The following is a 17,464-nucleotide window of genomic DNA, read 5'->3' on the forward strand; positions in this document are numbered from 1 at the left end:
TGACAAACTTCCAGTGATGCTCAGTAAGATGTTAATTAAAATTTCTACTATAACTAATTGTATTCATGTCTGTGTTATGCCTTGCCAGACTAAGAACTCAGGCCTTACATTTTCATCACACACACACACAAAAATATATGCCACAAAGACGTCCTGCCTCCTAACTACACTGTTCTTTGTTCCTCTGAATATGCCCTAATGCCATCCATACTTTAGCTCAGATCATTCCTCACTCAGGCCTCATCTCCTCTGTCACGTCTTCTGAAACCACTTAAGCCACAGCTGATTATTTCTCAAAAACTACTGAAAATATTGCAGTACATACATTGTGTGAACAATTCTTTGGTGCATGTCATGTTTTCCTGGGTGGAACACAACTGTCCCAGAGAATTCACTCAACATCAAAGATGATACCAACCTCTTGATTTAAACTCACCGGCATGGTGTCTTTTTTTTCCGTAACTGCTACTCATTACACTGACAAGCTAAAATGCAATATACAACTGAGCAACATCCTGACAAAGAGCTGCCAGTAATAGATTTGACTAACCAGCTCTGGCACAGATTCTTAACAGGGTCATTTGGTACAGTATCTGTGCTTTCTCCCGACGACAAAAGAAAACCGTTGCTCATGGAAGAACAAGAACTGCACTCCGCAGTCCTTAGATGAGGCAGCAACTGCCTCTCATTTCAGGGTGAGGGCAACAGTGCTGGTGTGAAACCAAAGCCCTGGTACCGGTGATGCACAAGGTCGCACACAAGTCCAGTGTGGCACCTGCTCTGAAGCCTGGTGGAGAAGCCTGTCCTAAGCTTCTCTCTGATAACCACTGGGGGGAGGGGGGAGCTGTGCAAACTATTCTTTAACTTAAGCATGCCTACTGTGGAAAATCCCACAAATCTCTAAGCATGCTCTAAAATGGCTCACGATGGAACTGGACGTTCAGAGAAGAAACTGGGGAAGGGAACTGCTTTTCCCCATTCTTCTTCCTCCACCCACCTCTCAGAGTGCCCAGTTCTCTCAAGGCCTGGTTTCCACTCTACAGTCTTCGTTTGTTACTTTCATTTGCTGCCTACACCATCTACTAGTACTTACAGATGAGTACTTCCCAAACCCAGTCTCTACCTATGCCCCATGGTCACCTTAAAAAGCTTACCACCACCTCATCATTTACCTTTCCATTTCTGTCAACCTAGTTTTCCCAATTCTCCTTCCTAGACACCATACTTCCTGTTTCCCCACACATCACTGTTGACACTTGGGATCTCTAAGTCTTTTGATTCTCACCTTTGTCACTAAAAAAATTGAGTATGCAGGTGTCCGTTATTTACAAATTAAAACACATATACTTCTATAGCAAGACATTATAAATCATAAAAACTGTGAACTTTAAAAGGAATAAACATAACAGCAAGTCTAAAATTTTCTTTCTTACATTCCAGTGAGTCATTTCATATAGCCCTGGGGACAGGAACCTACTCTTTGAAGCACTGCTATAACAAGACTATTCTTGTAGGTAAGAAATATATGAATACATTATCTGTATGCATACATATATGCATAATATAAAAATATTCAGTCTAATGTAAATATATAATATGTACATGAATGTGTGTATACACAGATATGAACACATCTGCCTAATATGTATATAGATTTGAAGGAGGCTCTTCTCTCAAATACACATCTCATGATGATATACAGGCAGATGTACTGCTAAAGATGTTATTCTTATCTTCTAAAGCCACACACCAAAAATAAATTTTCCAAACAATGAGAAATTTACAGTACTGTTTGGTTCTTTCTGCCCGTTCTTACCTACTTATTGAACTCCTCTAAGCTGCCAGTGTTCCAAGTTCTGTGGCCTGTACCTCCTTTAACCTCACCGTACTTCAGCATCCCACAGCTGGAGACAGGGCCAATACTTCAGAATCCACAAGACTCACCTCCTTTTTCTTTCCTCTCTCACCCTCCCCTCCTGCTCCCTCCTACTTACTCCACATAAGATAAACCGAAGATCTGAAAACCTATAACCAAAGCCACAATAAAGACTAATATAATAGAAAACACTAATATAATCAACTCTCATACTCATCCATTTGCAAGTTTTCTTCTATGTATTTACAGAACACAAGCCTCTAGGACCTCATCCACAATGAATCCTCAGATACACTGAGCTGTTACACACACCAAGAACTTCACATTTACATCCTGAGAAGCCATAAATTCCCTGACACCTTCACCAGTTATAAAATGTTTACCTCACTGCCCCAGCAGCACAGCTAGGAGCAACACAGTTCCTTCAAATACTAGTAAAAATATTTTCTTCTGACAACACACTTCAGACAACACACTATTACCGGCAGCTCTTTGTCAGAATGCTTCTCAGGAAGCAAGCATTCTCACTAAATTGATTAATTTTCACTCTTATAGTGAAGAGTGGTGGTGACTAGGGTCCATGGAGCTGGACTTTAGTCAGCATCAACAAAGAACTCTATTTTCATTCGGTGCTGCTGCTCTGGAACAAATTTAAATGAGGCTGATCAGAAAATTAAAAAGGCAACTGCTATTAAAATTACTAAATTCACGGATCTCTGTGAGTTCAAGGCCAGCCTGGTCTACAGAGTGAGTTCCAGGACAGCTGGGGCTACAGGGAGACCCTGTCTCAGAAAGACCAAAAAAAAAAAAAAAAATTACTAAATTCAGTTCTCTCTCAACATTATTGAATCTGTACTTTGCATGTACAGAATGCCGAGGATTGTTTAAGAAACAACGTAGGCAGCAGGCAAAAGTGCTTGCAACACGATCCCTGGAACCTGTCTCCATACATGTGACACATAAATGATAATAAAATAATCAGTGTAGACCTTCAGAGCCTTAAAAAAAAAAATCATCACAGATACTTCAACTGTAGGCTTCTGAGTCAACAGAGAAAAGATGGAATTTGCTTTCTGTTCACATTAAGTATGTTCACTTAGTAACTATCATTCTAATAGCCTCTACTGTCCCCAAACGCCTACAAACAAAATACTGGAGTTTCATCTGTTTTCTATTTATCCCTCTTCATCTTCAGTCATTTAACACTGATCAAAGAATCAAAACTATTTGCAAACATGAACATTACAGTGGAAGTCTTAAGGCAGTCCCTTCCCTCTGGGCCTTGATGTCCATAAATGTACAATAGGTAGCTTCCAAGTAAAATTTCTTAATCCTTTCTATATGGTCAATTATAAAGGGTGTGTGTGTGTGTGTGTGTGATTTAAGAAGTCTAATCAAAATTTATCTAGCATTTATTTTTGTATCATGAAAGTAACAGCCGGGCATAGTGGCACACCCCTTTGATTCCAGCACTTGGGAGGCAGAGGCAGGCGGATCTTTGTTAGTTCAAGGCCAGCCTGGTCTACATACTGAGTTTATGCAAGCTTAGACTGCAGGGAGACCCCCTTTTTTGTCAAAAAGACAAAAAATAAATAAAAGCAATAATAAAACTACACATTTAACGTCCATATGGAATGTAGATCCAAAGAAACCTTACTAATGCTATCAAAACATTCTGAGAAGTTTGGAAATCTTTCTGCTATACTAAGGACCGATAAAAAAGCTTCAGTATAGATGAAGTATTATAGTCTTAAGCTTGCAGTTTGATATTTTACTTGATGTGTCTTATTTTTGTGAGTCTCACTACATTCCATGGCCCAAGGTAGTTGGCCTCGGCTAGGAATCTACTATATTTTACATTTGGACGGTTACTTAGGGTTCAAGCACGGGCTCTGGAGGTAAAGCCCATGAGGTCTCCAAATTGCTTCTACTCCTGGACCTGTTTCCCACAACATCCATGGACTAGTGTCAGAAGGGAGGTTATCACATGTCAGATCATAATGAGAGCCAAGTCTGGCCCTGTCGTTGGTATCACAATTATTAATTACTATTATTAGTGTAGGAATTCATGTGCCGGTTTTACAGATGAGGAAACAGAAATGGGTCACTTAATACTGATTTTCCCACTGCGTATTGGGTTTCGAATGAAAAACCTCAAATTTGGTGAAATAAGAGTTGCGGAGGCAATCGCCATCAGGACGGTCCAGAGCCCGGCATGGCACTACGAGGCATGAGAAAGGGCAGGCGGCGGCACGCCACGAGGCCCGGGACACCCGCGGCCTGGTCTGGGGCCCTGCGCTGCAGGCCAGAGGGGGGGAGAGCGAGGGACCCGCTAGGGGGTGGCGTCCGGGGACACCGGCGGACCGAAACCCGCCCGGGTCGCTGGACTCGGCGGTCCCGGCCCACCCCGCCCCTCCCCGCCGTGACATTCCGGGCCCAAGCCCCTCCCGCGGAGTGACCGGGTCAGCCCCGCCGGAGTCCGGCCGGACGTGGCGGCGCGTCCGGGTCCCGAAAGCCGGATCAAGCCTGCCCGGAATGCCCGCCGCGGCCCGCCCGGCCCAGGCCGCAATGAGACCCGCCCGGTCTGCCCCGGTGGCACGCGTACCCGCGCCCCTACCTTCCCGCCCGGTCGGCCCGCCGCCCGGGCCCCGCCGCGCTCGGTCTCTCGGAGGGCCTCGGCGGGTCTCGGTCTCTCGGAGGGTCTCGGCGGGGCTCGGCCTCTCGGAGGACCTCGGACTGTCTCGGACGACCTCGGCGGGCCTCGGCCTCTCAGAGGGCTTCGGGCGGTGCCGGGGAGGACCGCTCGGGTCTCGCTCCTCGGCGCGGGGGCGGAGACTCAGCCGGCCGTCTCCCTCAGGAAGCCGCCCTGACCCGCCCCCGCCGCGTCGATCCCCCTCGGAGGCGGTGCCGCCCTCTCCCTCCGGAAACGCATTCCTGTGCGCCGCGTCAGCCGTGCCGGCGGGAGGAGGCAGAGAGGTGCAGGAAGGAGGAAGACCGGCTGCGGCAGACAAAGGCGCTTCCTTCGCGAGGGCCTGGCCGCGGGGTTCGCAGAGTCGCAGCGCGTCACGGAGAAGGCTCGGCCGAGGCCCGTCGCCGACTCCGGGGTCCCGGGCTGGCCCGGGCCCGTGGGGAGGCCGGAGAACGCGAGGGAGTCCCTAGCTGCCTCTGGCGTTTGGCCGCCTGGAAGGCTGCGTGTGCCTGGGGTACCTGGGGAGGCGAAGCCTGGCTTTTAGTCCCGTGTCCCATCCTTTTTGGATGGCCAGCCTCTGTCTAGAGGAGCGCACTGAAACCAGGACTCCGGGGCATGCAGAACCCGAGGCCGGCAGGTGCCTCAGCCACACGACGGGCGTGAGCGGCCACCAAGGACCAGGCGCCCTGTTGGCAAGACAGCTCTCCGCCGGGTCTGTGGCCTGAGTGTTTCAGCTGTGGGAAACTCGAAATACGATGCTAAAGTAGAGAATAATTTCACCATGAAAATTGTACACGTTGTCCACTAGCAATGTCAAATGATTTGCTTAACTAATCTAAGAAACGAGCATCATTTTGCTTAATTAATAAATGACAAGTTTACAAGACAGTTCAATGTTCTTGCCCTTAAGAGAACTAACTGGTTTTACCACTTCAGAATTAAGTCAGAATTCACACAATCTCAGCACAGGAAACTATAAGCGTAATGTATCCATGCGTGGCTTGTGCTGCACGTGCTTCTCCAAGTGTGATTTGGGGAGTCAATAACAATCATCACAAGAACCGAAATGGGCTTCACAAAGGCAGCTCTAAAAGAAAATCAAAAGTCCGGTGTGGTGCAGAGGCACTTGGAGCTCTCAGATCGAGGTCAGGCCTGGTGTCCAAATGGAGTTCCAGGCCAGCTGAGACTACAGGGAGACCCTGTCTCAAAGACAACAAATAGCAAGCAACAAAAAAACAGCTATCAAGCACTTACCAAGACCCAAGAGCCTCAGTATTTAACAAATAGGCACACTTGGGGTCTTGTTCGCCCAGGAACCAGCTCTGGAACATTTCCCTAAACATAAGTGGGAGTACCAATTTGTATGTAGACATCAAGAACCGTGAAGAAAAATTAAAAGCAATGATTGATCAGAAATGCCACTCTACTTGAATTCATACAAACATTAAGAGGTGGATGGTTACCTAGTAGCACAATGTGTATAGTGTGTTGGTTGCTCCTCTCATTGCTGGGACAAGACACCTGACAATAGCAGCTTAAAAGAGTTTATTTTGGCACAAAGATCCAGGGTGCAGTCCATCATGGTGGGAAGGTAATGGTGGCAGGATCTTGAGGTAGCTGTCACATTTTACCCATGGGCATGAAGCAGAGAGAGTTGGTACTCAGCTTGCTTTCTCCTTTTTATTTAGTCAGCAGCTCAGCCCTTGGAATGGTACTGCACGTATATAAGGTGTGTTTTCCCACCTCAATTAACTTAATCTAGATAGTCCCTCACAGAAGTGTCCAGAGTTTTGTTTCAGCATCAACCGTCACATAGTCCAATCGAATTGGGCAACCTTACCATGCTCAACAGAGAATCCTGCTGAATCCACTTAGTGCAGATCACATTGCTATATCACCAATATGAAGCATGTGTAAGTATCTTGAGCTCAAGCTAAATTCATACCCCATCTCCCAATAATAAGCTGTCTTCTGTCTCATAAGTCATTTTTGTTAATTAAAGGTGCTCTTAAGTTTTAGTACCACATTACTATTTGTTCTTCAAATATACTAATTTACAATATTGAGTTGCAAAGTTGCTCACCAACGAAGATGCTGTCAGATGCTCAGGATTATTTCACTAACTTTTAATCTCTATTATCCATATAGTTATATATTATATGTATAATTATATCGATAGAAAATACCATTAATATTTAGATGCAAAAAAGTGATTATCTGTTTCAATCAGTAGGATCATAGTCAATTATCAACCTTTAGCTCTAGCAAGTTGAATTTAATTCCATGGTCATGGAACACAGAATTGGGGGATATTGGTTAATGGCTAAACAAGGGCTGAATATTCACCTACACTATGAGGAAAGTGGAAAAATCCTTCAAACAGCTAAGAGGTCAAGCATTCACCCAGGAGAGTCAGAATGCTTGTTTATTCTTTCTTGTGCATGGGGTCCCAGAATTAGCAACAAAATTTTCTCAAACAGAAGTACAGATGGGGGTCAAACAGGCCTTTTACATGATCATTTTATGGCTCCAGGACTCTTTACTTTGATGTGCCATGTTATCTCAAGAAAATTCATTATAGTTTACAAAGTAGGTATCACAGGCATGGGTCAGGACATCTGCTGCCTTTTGATCTAGAGTTAGGCCAGGCTAATTGGGTTAAGAGTCAGTCAAACAGTCATTGAAATCTATAAAAACAGGTATCACTGGCAGAAGTTCAGATATCTGACATATTTGGTCTACATTTTTCTTGGACTAGTTGAACCAGGTGCTTCATTAAACCATTTGGTGAGTTTTTTGTTTTCCTGGTTTCACATGTTTCAGTAGTTAGCCATGGTGAGTGGAAAACTTCAGGATATTACAGAGTAGCATGGTGGTGGCACGCCTTTAATCCCAGCACTTGGGAGGCAGGGACAGAGGGATCTCTGTGGAATGTAGACCAGCCTGGCCTACATAGTGAATTCCAGGCCAGGGGTTATAGGGAGACCCTGTCTGAAAAACAACAACAAAAAGGATAAAGAATAGAACATCACTGAACAAAGCATTACAGGGTTGCTTTTTCAAGATATCTGCCTAGTAAGACCACATATATGGGTAGAGACCAGAGGACAGTCTCAGGTGGCATCCTCAGTCAATGAGTCTTCAGGAAGAGGCTAGCTTCCTGAAGAGGCCTGTCTTTTTTGGCATAAGCACTCCTGGGACTGGGCTATCAAAGTGAGCCATAAGTCATCCCTATGGTGACTTGAAGACTTTTCAGTCTTTGAGAATGAGAACAGTCCTAAGCAATATAAACTTGTTTAGGAAAATGTCTTATTACACATTTATTTAGAAATCATTCTTTAGTAACTGTGATGGCTAATACTGTCAACTTGACAGGATCTCTCATCACCTAGGAGATAAGTCTCTGGGCATGCCTGTGAGGGAGTTTCTGGGTTAACCGATGTGGGGAAACCTACCCTGATTGTTGATGGGATGATTCCATGATCTGGGGGCCTGAACTGAGTAAAAAGGAGAAACCAAACAAAACACAGTCTGTTTCCAGACTGTGAGTATTATGTGACCAACTGCCTCAGGCTCCTCCCACCGTGACTTCCCTGCCATGATGGAGTACTCATCAAGCTGTGAGCCAGGGTAAATCATTTCTAAATTTGCTTTTGTCATGTATTTGTGACAGCAACAAGAAAAGTCACCAAAACAATAACAGTAATCAAAAGGCAAAACACACATGGAATAAGACAAAGGCTGAACACTTACATTGTGAAACCTAAGACCAAATTTACATTTTTCCATTAGCTGCCACAATCCATACAGAACTTTTTAAAATTTTTATGCTTACATGTATGCATATATTTTTGTATTTGTGTATATTCATGTGTGCAGGTGCACATGTGTACACGTGTATGTGTGGAGGCCAGAGGACAACTTCAGGTGGCATCCTAAGAAATGCCCCTTACATAACTCTTTTGGCTTTTTTTGTTGTTGTTTTTTTTGTTTTTTTATTTTTGACAGGGTCTCCCTAGTCAGCCCACCTAGAAGTCACAGAATGAACCAGGGTGGCTCTGGCTCAATCTCACAGAAATCCACCTGCTTCTGCCACCCAGTTCTGGATTATAAGCCTGCACTGTTGTGGGGTGCTTCACCAGAGAAGACCACTCAGGCAAAGTTTTCCCAAATAAAAGTCATTGCTGGCCAGGGCTACTACACAAGGGTATTGGGAACCCAAGCGTATAGCCCCAAGCCATCTCTGGGGTAAGCTTTTATCCAGAGAAACCATAACCAAGGGTGAAAACTTTAAGTTCCCAGGCTTATAGGTGGAGAATCCCCTTAACAATTTCTACTCTATTAAGTAACAATTACTATTTTTGCAGAAGCAATCCAAGCATAACCTATAGAAGCCATAAATCTGAAGTTAGCAGGTATACTCTGGGACACTCTGACCTGTTCCCAAGACAACCGGGGTCCAGCTGGTCCAACTGACATGTGTTCCCATACTCTGGGCCAACTGCCTGATAATTTCAGAACCTAGAGTCAGCCTAAACTTTAACATGGTATAGCTATTGTCAAGAAGGTGTGCTATCACACCACCACCATGCCATACTTTTTGTTTTGAGACAGGGCATCCCTGTAGCCCCAGCTGACCTGGAACTCATTATGTAGACCAGGTTGGCCTCCATCTCACAGGGATCCACCTGCCTCTGCCTTCTGAGTGCAGGGATTAAGGCACACATCATGCTTTTTTAGTTTTTTTGTTTTGTTTTGTTATTAACACTAGTTCTGAGAGCCAAACTTAGGTCATCATGCTTGTGAGGTAAACACTTTGATTAAGCCATCCCCCAAGCCCTCACAGAATTGATTTTAAATAAGCAGAGTGACCTGTATCTGTGGTTGGAGCATAATTATTAACAGCTTGCCTTTTCATTCTTAAAGTTAAATCCTGGTATGTTTAGTTATAAAACCACACTATAAATAAGGGTGTCTGAACTGTGAAAAATAAGGAGCAGTTTCAGAAATTCAAAGGAGAGTCATCAGGACTCAAAACAAATTGGATTCTGGGTTTGTAGATTGAGAAGGACCAGTTCCAACACTGATATAATTCAGAAAAGTATATGGAGGAGAACGTGAAGAATCAGGCAGTTCTAGCATGAAGAAAATTCTGTGCTAGGTTTAATTAATGAAAAACTTGAAATTAGCCTAACTGATGAAGGGATGTGGGTTTTAAGTACCATTGGCCAAGGTATATATGGCTTACTGAAAAAAGTGATTGAAGGTAGGTAAACCTTTCACTGCTTTTCCAAGAACTCTTTCTGCACAGTGACCTATATATATTTTTCTTATTTGTCTCACTTCCAACTCTCTACATTGTAACTCCTGTAAACATTAAAAACAGAAAGGAGCTGGGCATGGTAGCACATGCCTTTAGTCCCATCACTCAGGAGGCAGAAGCAGGCTGATCTCTGTGAATTCACGGCCAACCTGGTCTACATAGTAAGGTCCAGCCAAGGGAGACCCTGTCTCAAAAAAGACAAAGAAAAAAAAAACCCGAAAAAACTGGAAAGGAATGGACGGAAGGACAGAAGGGGGGAGTGGGAGAGAAAAGGAAAGGAATGGAAAGGAAGGAGGAAAATGGGAATAGATAGAAGTCTCTAACAGCATCCTATAAACTAAAATCCACCCACCACACACACACACAGGAAGCAACTTTTATTTATAGCTATGCACTCATTGTCAGTTAACCCTGGTGCTTCCAGGATTGAGGCTTCTATTACTTGCCTATTGCTTTTACAAGATGCAAGTCTTTCTCCTCTGTGGCATTGCTGTGTCATTGGGTTTTCCCGCTAGCAATGACTGGTGCAACTATCTAATAACCAGAGGTGACAGGGAGAAGTGAGCCTATGAGCAAGAAGAGCAATGTACAAGAAACAGGAAGGTGACCCATCAAAAGTCCCAGTCCTACCTTGCTGGCTTGATCCTTCATTGGTTGCATTTCTCTTTGTGCTGGAGCACACCCTTCTGAATCAGATCAGGAGTTCCACTGCCAGGACCAGCCCCAGGGCCATGAGATGAACCAGTCCAAACTTGGCCATATTCCTGCCCCACAAAAGATTGAGGTGATCCCGCAGTCGTGTTTTGCCACTGAACATTTTTGCTGTCTTTCTCTTCAGCTCAGGGACTGCAGTTTCTGGAGCAGTAGTGGGATGTATGATAGGAATGTCAAACAACTCCTATTTGAGGAAGTCATGGATGTATCAGTGTTTTCAAACCACCCGTTCCTTTTCCTATTAGAAGCAATCATCCACATTCCTATTAGAAGCAATCATCATCTACGTTTTTGTTCTCCACATACCAGATAAGGAGCTGATAGTATTCCTTTAGTCAGTGCACTGACAATCCTGACATAAGGGTCGACATTAGTCTCTAGCATGGGGACCTCAGATATAACCAGCCTGGTGGCCTCATCCTTCTTCATCTCAGACCACAGCACAGGAGAAATGTAGAAGTCATCTTGCTTGTAACTTATGCACAGGGTGTCTCCACATCTTCATCTTTATTAAAAGAAGGTGAGAAGCACTCTTTATTTTCTTGTAAGGAGGACAACATTGCCACCTGGTCACCACTATGTGTGACTTGAAATAAGAGGATGGGGACCAGTTACTCTATTCTTGATGTGGCACGTTTTTTGTTTTTTTTTTTTTTTTGAGACAGGGTCTCATGTAACCCAGGTTGACTTTAAACTCACTATGCAAACAAGGCTAATCTTAAACTCCTGATCCTCCTGCCTCCAGAGTAAAATCCTTTTAAAAATGTGAATCTAGTTGGCTGGGAAGAGTGGCTGGAAACTCAGGTGAGGGTCCAGTGACCTTGCTTGGCACTCCTTTAATGAATGAGCACAATTGTCAACAAGCCCAATTGTGACTATGTTTAGCAATCAGGCTCAGCCAAAGTCATGATGATGGTAGTTATTTCATGCAGAAGGGACTGCTGTATAGCATCATCTTATTAAAAAGACCTGGAATTTAAAAGGACTTGGTTCTAGGATCCGCATATGAGGGAGAACATTCATCATTTGTTTCTCTGAGTCTGTGTTATTTCACTAAGTATAACAGTTTCTAGATCCATCCATTTACCTGCAAATTTCATTATTTTATCTTTCTTTACTGCTGAATAGAACTCCATTGTGCAAATATACCACATTTTTGTCAGCCAACTAGTCCAGCCTTGGAAGACAAAAGAAAAACGAGGAAAAACCCAATAGAGGGATGCTTTTGAAAGTCCTTGTCAAGAAACTCCAATGGACTCTCATATGAACATTTGAAAATTGCCCTGTTCTGACTTTTTTCTAGTTCCCTCTCTAGAACTTGTAATGCTAATTACTCTTGCCTTTACTTCTCCTTCACATCTCCTATTCATGATTCAAGGACTTTCTTCCCCCCTTAGAGACAAGAGTTATGCAATTTGGGAGTCTTTTAGATAGACCCACACAGGGGTACTCCAAGTGCCTCACCCCGCGTCCCTGTTCAGCATGGAAGAAGCCAGAGCGGTCTGTGGCCCCATTCCCTATTGGCAATTTGGGTAAACCCTTCAGAGGATGGTGCGATAAGAATAGGAGGTAGGAATTGGCTAGGCAGTTAGGGTAAAAAGACCCCAAAGAAATGTAGCCAGTTTCTTGGCTAAAAGTCAAAATGTCCTTGGGCCTGTTAGCAAAATACTCTGTTCCAAAGGACAAAAATGCCCAAAAGTATTTGGGAGCTTGTATCTAATCCTTAAAAGATTTTAGGATCTTCAGAGGGGGGAATGTTGGAGGGGAGGGAGTGGGCAAGGATTTGATCAAAACACCTTGTATGCATGTATGAAATTCTCAATAAATTTTTTGTAATTTTTTTTTAAAGTGAATCTAGGGGCCTGGAGAGATGGCTCAGTAGTTAAGAGCACATACTGTTGTGCAGAGGACCCAAGTTCAATTCCCACACCCATATCAGGCAGTTCACAACCTCTGTAATGGTAGTTCTAAGTGATTGGCACTCTCCTCTGGCCTCTGCAGGCATTGCATTCACATCCAGAAACCCATACTCAAGACACAACATATACACAAAATTTAAAAATCAAAATAAGGGGCAGGAGAGGTGACTCAGCAGTTAGGAACATTTGCTGTTCTCACAGAGGACTCGGTTTGGGTCCTAGCACCCACATGGCAGCTAACAGCCACCCTTAACTCCAGTTACAGGGGATCCAATGCCCTGTTCTGGCCTCCATGAACATTACACACTCATGGTACACTTACAAACATGCAGGCAAAACACTCATACCACAAAGTAAAAATATAATAAATAAATAAATAAATAAATAAATGGGACCCTAATCCTCAGCACTGGGGAAAAACAAAGACCAATGCATGAAGACTTGCACATTGGTAAAACATAGTCCTAGGAATTACTGATGTTTTGCAAAACTAGAAAAAGTGAAATAGTCCTTTCAGTTCCTCCTTTTCCTGTCTCCAAATAAGTAAATGACATATAAAAAGTCATTTAATACAGAGAAACTGGAAGTCTCTTGATTGGCACGGTTTTAGTTTGGACTTGGAAGCTCCCATGGAGTGGTGGCCCTCAACACTGCCAGGGGAACTGTAGAAAGTTAAGTTTGCTGCAAGCAGCTACCTACTGAGTATGTGTCCTATGTGTCAGAATCCCATGTGTCAGAATACTTAGCCAGCTTTTTATATTTTTCATCTACTTGTTTTTGTCATTCTAGGGGTAGGGCTCAGGGCTTTATGCATGCTAGGCCTGGGCTCTGACCCGGAACCACACCCCCAGCTAGACTGTCTTCAGGCCTTAAGCAGCACTTCTCTGGCAGAAATTAGCCCAGTCCTTGTACTATGGACCATGACGTCTAGGCGGTAGTGATTGGCTCCTGGCTTTGAACATGGGTCAGGTGTCTGCTTTGGCTCTGCTTCTGGTTTTCCATGTATAGCATCCCTGCTTTCCTCTGGCTCCAGCCACACAGTTTCGCCTCCACTGGGTATAAGTATTTTTTGCCAGAACTCAGATACTCAGCATTTTTAAGGGCCTGGAGAGAGCAGTGTTTGGGGGCAGCTCTCTGCAAACAGTGAGTGTGTCCAGCTGTGGAAGGGAATGTGCTTTCCTAAATAAGAAGGAGGAATATGCCAAAAACAAGCAGTTGAACAGTACTGAAGCTATTTTTGGGGACTAGGGTCATTCAGTACAGGAAGTGAGGAACAGAGGAGGATGGCTAGTGACTATGAGACAACATCATTTCTTTCTTAACTGCTTTTGAGCGAGTATCTGGAAAAAAGCAGTTACAATCTTGAATTAGAAATAGTGAGTTCTGAGCCAACTGGGGAGACCCTGTCTCAAAAAACAAAACAAAAAAACAGCGTGATTTTAGACTACATTCAGTGGGAAGAAGAAAGGGTTGCTTTTTCTAAAGAAAGCAAGTGTTTGGTAGAAATTGCTCCCCCAAATTAATCCCTACATCTTACGTGATGTTCTTGTCTCACTGAATCTTCACTTCAGGTCAAAGAATGAGGCTTCTAAATTTGTAGTCAGAATTTCATTTATACATACATATATGCGTTTTCCTGATTTTAGTGGACTCTTAGCCACAAAATATTAAGAATCATTATTTTAAGTACATACATAAACAGTTCCTTAAATAAACAAGGTGCCTAAATAATGTCTTTGTTGCTACCCTGGGATTCTGAACTACATAGAACATTGATTAATCTTACCCGAAACGTGTTTCAAACATCAGCTAGTACTTCCAAATATTTCTTTATAACTATATAACTATAACTATAAATATATATATATATATATATGTATTTGGTCTTTTTGAGGTTAAAGGCATCCACTACTTGAACTTATAGAGAATCCACCTGCCTCTGCCTCCCGAGTGCTGGGATTAAAGGTATGTGCCACCACTCCCGGCTATAACAATATTTTCATTGCATGTTATTTATATGCAGGAATACCACTGATCCAGGAATGAATCAACACAACCAGGGAGTGCTGTTTGTGCTTGCTTTTCAAAGTGAAACATCTTCAGAGGTAAACTAGAGCCTTTCTTTCATTTCCAATTTCCAATTTAAGAGTTATGAATATGGCTCAATGGTATCCTAATATGCCAAGGTTCTAGGTTCAATCTCCAGCACTGAAGAAAAATCATCAGTTTATATAGTAGGATTGAATGCCTTCAAATTCTATCTAAAATCCACCCAGATTAAGGTCTAAGTTGCATGATGCAGAGTTAGAACACTTGCCTAGCAAGTGGGAGATTCTGGGTTTAATTCCCAGCACCACCAAAAAGAAATAAAAATTTAAAAAGAACAGGCGAAATGGCTCAGTAGGTAAGAGTACTTGCTGTACTAGCATGTGGACCTGATCCCATCATCCAAATAGAAAGCTAGGTGTGGCCTCATGCCTGTAACCCCAGTGCTATGGGGGACCAAACAGGAATCGCTGTGGATTCCTGGCTGCCAGCCTAGCTCCAGGTTCAGTGAGAGACTGTCTCAAAGGAATAAGGTGGAGCCCAACAGAGCACGACTCTCAATGTCCTCCTTGTGCCTCTTACACACATACATAGGTGCACATACCCTCACACACACGGGCATATACCACACATACATACATAATACATATGGATGCATACACACAGACAAGCACAAACACACACAGAATTAAAATAAAAAGAGCAAAAATCACCCTGATTAGAATTTTAGTGAGACCGAGAACAATTCTATAATCCATGTAAAATCTGTTTCTGAGCATTTTCACCTGACTGTTGGCACAACAGGCCCGAGACATTCTGCCTTAAGATATCTGCATGGCTGTTGGCTGATGTCACGGGCTCCTCCCTCTGTGATCACTAGAGATCCCTATTTAGAACGACTGCAGCAGACAGATGAGAAAGTTTTAAAGGGAAAGAATTTTGCATTTGTGTGATTTTCCTGAGCTAAAATGAAATTATCTTAGTCCAAAGTTTTGATGGCTCTGTTTGCCTCTTTAACATTTTTGTATGCCTGACTTTCCCTCATTTAACTAAGTTATATTAAGATCCTCTACTGTTCTTTTATGATGAAAAATAAACCTTTCATTATCTACAATTACCTAGTAACTTCTAGGTGTATAAAATATTAAGCTATTTTTTCTTACATCAGAGTTTGACTACTGAAATAAAAACACCAGTAGAAATTTTTTTCAGTTAATAACTTCTTTATTCTGGAAAAGCAAATCAAGTTCATATTCATATAAATACTAACATTACAAAGTACAGGGAAAGAGGCAGGGAGGAGGAAACAAACCCTCTACAAATCCTGTTAATACTCTCCCCCAACCCGGCCATAATGCCTGTCCTACTTTCAATCACTTATATAATAAACCACAAATAAAATCTTCTCTGGCAGATACATTGTTCCTCTTTAAGATGGCAGGGAAAAGGGACCAGAAGTTGGGGTAGGAGGCTTTATTCATTTGGCAGATTATAGATATTGCTGTACTGTTAAAAAATATATGCTTCTCTGTAAAGCATTTAGAAAAAATTTCCAAAGATGAGATGACTGAGGTCTCAGCTCAAGTATCTCCAAGTCCATTGTTGTCCATTCTCTGACTTGCCGAATGTTATTTCTTGGTTGTTTTCCAGATCGATGCTGTTCTCTGTGAGCTTCTGTTGTACAAGCTTTCTTGTAGGGTCAGATTTCTTCAGAGCCAAATCCTGGAATCCACATATGCCACTGGTGCTCTAGAAGCAACTGGACATCTTTCACCTCCAGGGTGCTGGACTTACGATGCTGAGTGAGCTGGCAGGCTGCTGTCATCACATTCTCAATAAAATCATGAGCAATTTGCAGCAGCATCTCCTCCACATCTTCATCCAATGGCTCGTTAGGGTCCACTTCTCTTACTAAGTCCTGTAATTTCTTCTTGGTCAATACCTGATTGTTTTCAGGGCCCCGGTGACTGAGCATCTGTCTCAGGAGCACCCAGAATCTTTTTTTTTGAGAGAGAGAGAGGAGAAATAAGAATTTGTTTGCTATGCAAACCTGTTGAGTCAACTGACCATCAGTGTGGGAATAAAATGTGCAAAGTAAACCATTTCCACCATCACCAACAAAACAAGAAAATTCCCATTCTGTCTCAAAGCATCTTCAAATCTACTTCTATCTTTTTAATCTCGTTTTCATTTTTGTAGTATTTTTCTGTGTATAGATGAGAAAAACGATCTCCTCACTACATCTACTTCTACAGCAGGATTTATTTTGAAGTAAAGTTTATTTTATTTATTTTCTTCCATTTTATCTTTATAGTTTTTTTAAATTTTAGAATATTTTTATTATTCCAAAAGAGACAATTTTTAACACATTTTTCCAGAAATAACTTGAAGCAGGTTACATAAAAATATATATGCAATGAAGTTTAAGGGAGGAAAATAGGAATAAGAAATCAAAGAACAAAGGATTTGCTTTTTGTAGCATAAGGTGGGGGTTTATTTACAGAAGAATGGGCACCCCCCCCATTTATGGCTATGCTGGAAAGTCCACACTCAAATATAGATCCTATAACTTCCTGGCAGCTGCACAAAATGGTGAGAGAGGTGCCTTATGGAATTCTCAGCTTATATATCCTTAGCCCCTCCCCCACATGCAGTTAAGGTTGACTGATTGGATTGGAGGGGTAACTGACTACCCCCTGGACTCCTTGGCGAACATGTGAAGGAGGTGTGACTATAGCTTGCCAGCACAGTGGTCCGAGGACATTTCCAGTTAACACTCCACCCCTTCCTCTGGCTCTTATATTCTTTCTGCCAACCTCTTCCTCAAAAGCCCCTGAACCTTGGAGGGGTTGATAGGTGTGGGACAAACTTCCTCCTATTATGGCAAGGCACTGAAC

The 17,464-nt window shown here is 42.9% G+C and overlaps 1 protein-coding gene and 1 pseudogene across 1 annotated transcript in view; both read right to left on the minus strand.

The window, feature by feature from the left end:
• Itgb1 (integrin subunit beta 1) overlaps positions 1-4,682 on the minus strand; it is a 52,768-nt gene extending 48,086 nt beyond the window's left edge. Inside the window, exon 1 of the mRNA XM_008847586.3 lies at positions 4,494-4,682. The gene's annotated coding sequence lies outside the window, so the exon portion shown is untranslated. The remainder of the gene's footprint in view (positions 1-4,493) is intronic.
• A 5,853-nt stretch (positions 4,683-10,535) lies between these two features.
• LOC115072801 lies at positions 10,536-11,031 on the minus strand (annotated as a pseudogene).
• Between the last annotated feature and the right edge of the window lie 6,433 nt (positions 11,032-17,464).

The sequence above is a fragment of the Nannospalax galili genome, unplaced genomic scaffold (assembly GCF_000622305.1).
Source record: "Nannospalax galili isolate Female #2095 unplaced genomic scaffold, S.galili_v1.0 scaffold123, whole genome shotgun sequence".
Lineage (NCBI taxonomy): Eukaryota > Metazoa > Chordata > Mammalia > Rodentia > Spalacidae > Nannospalax > Nannospalax galili.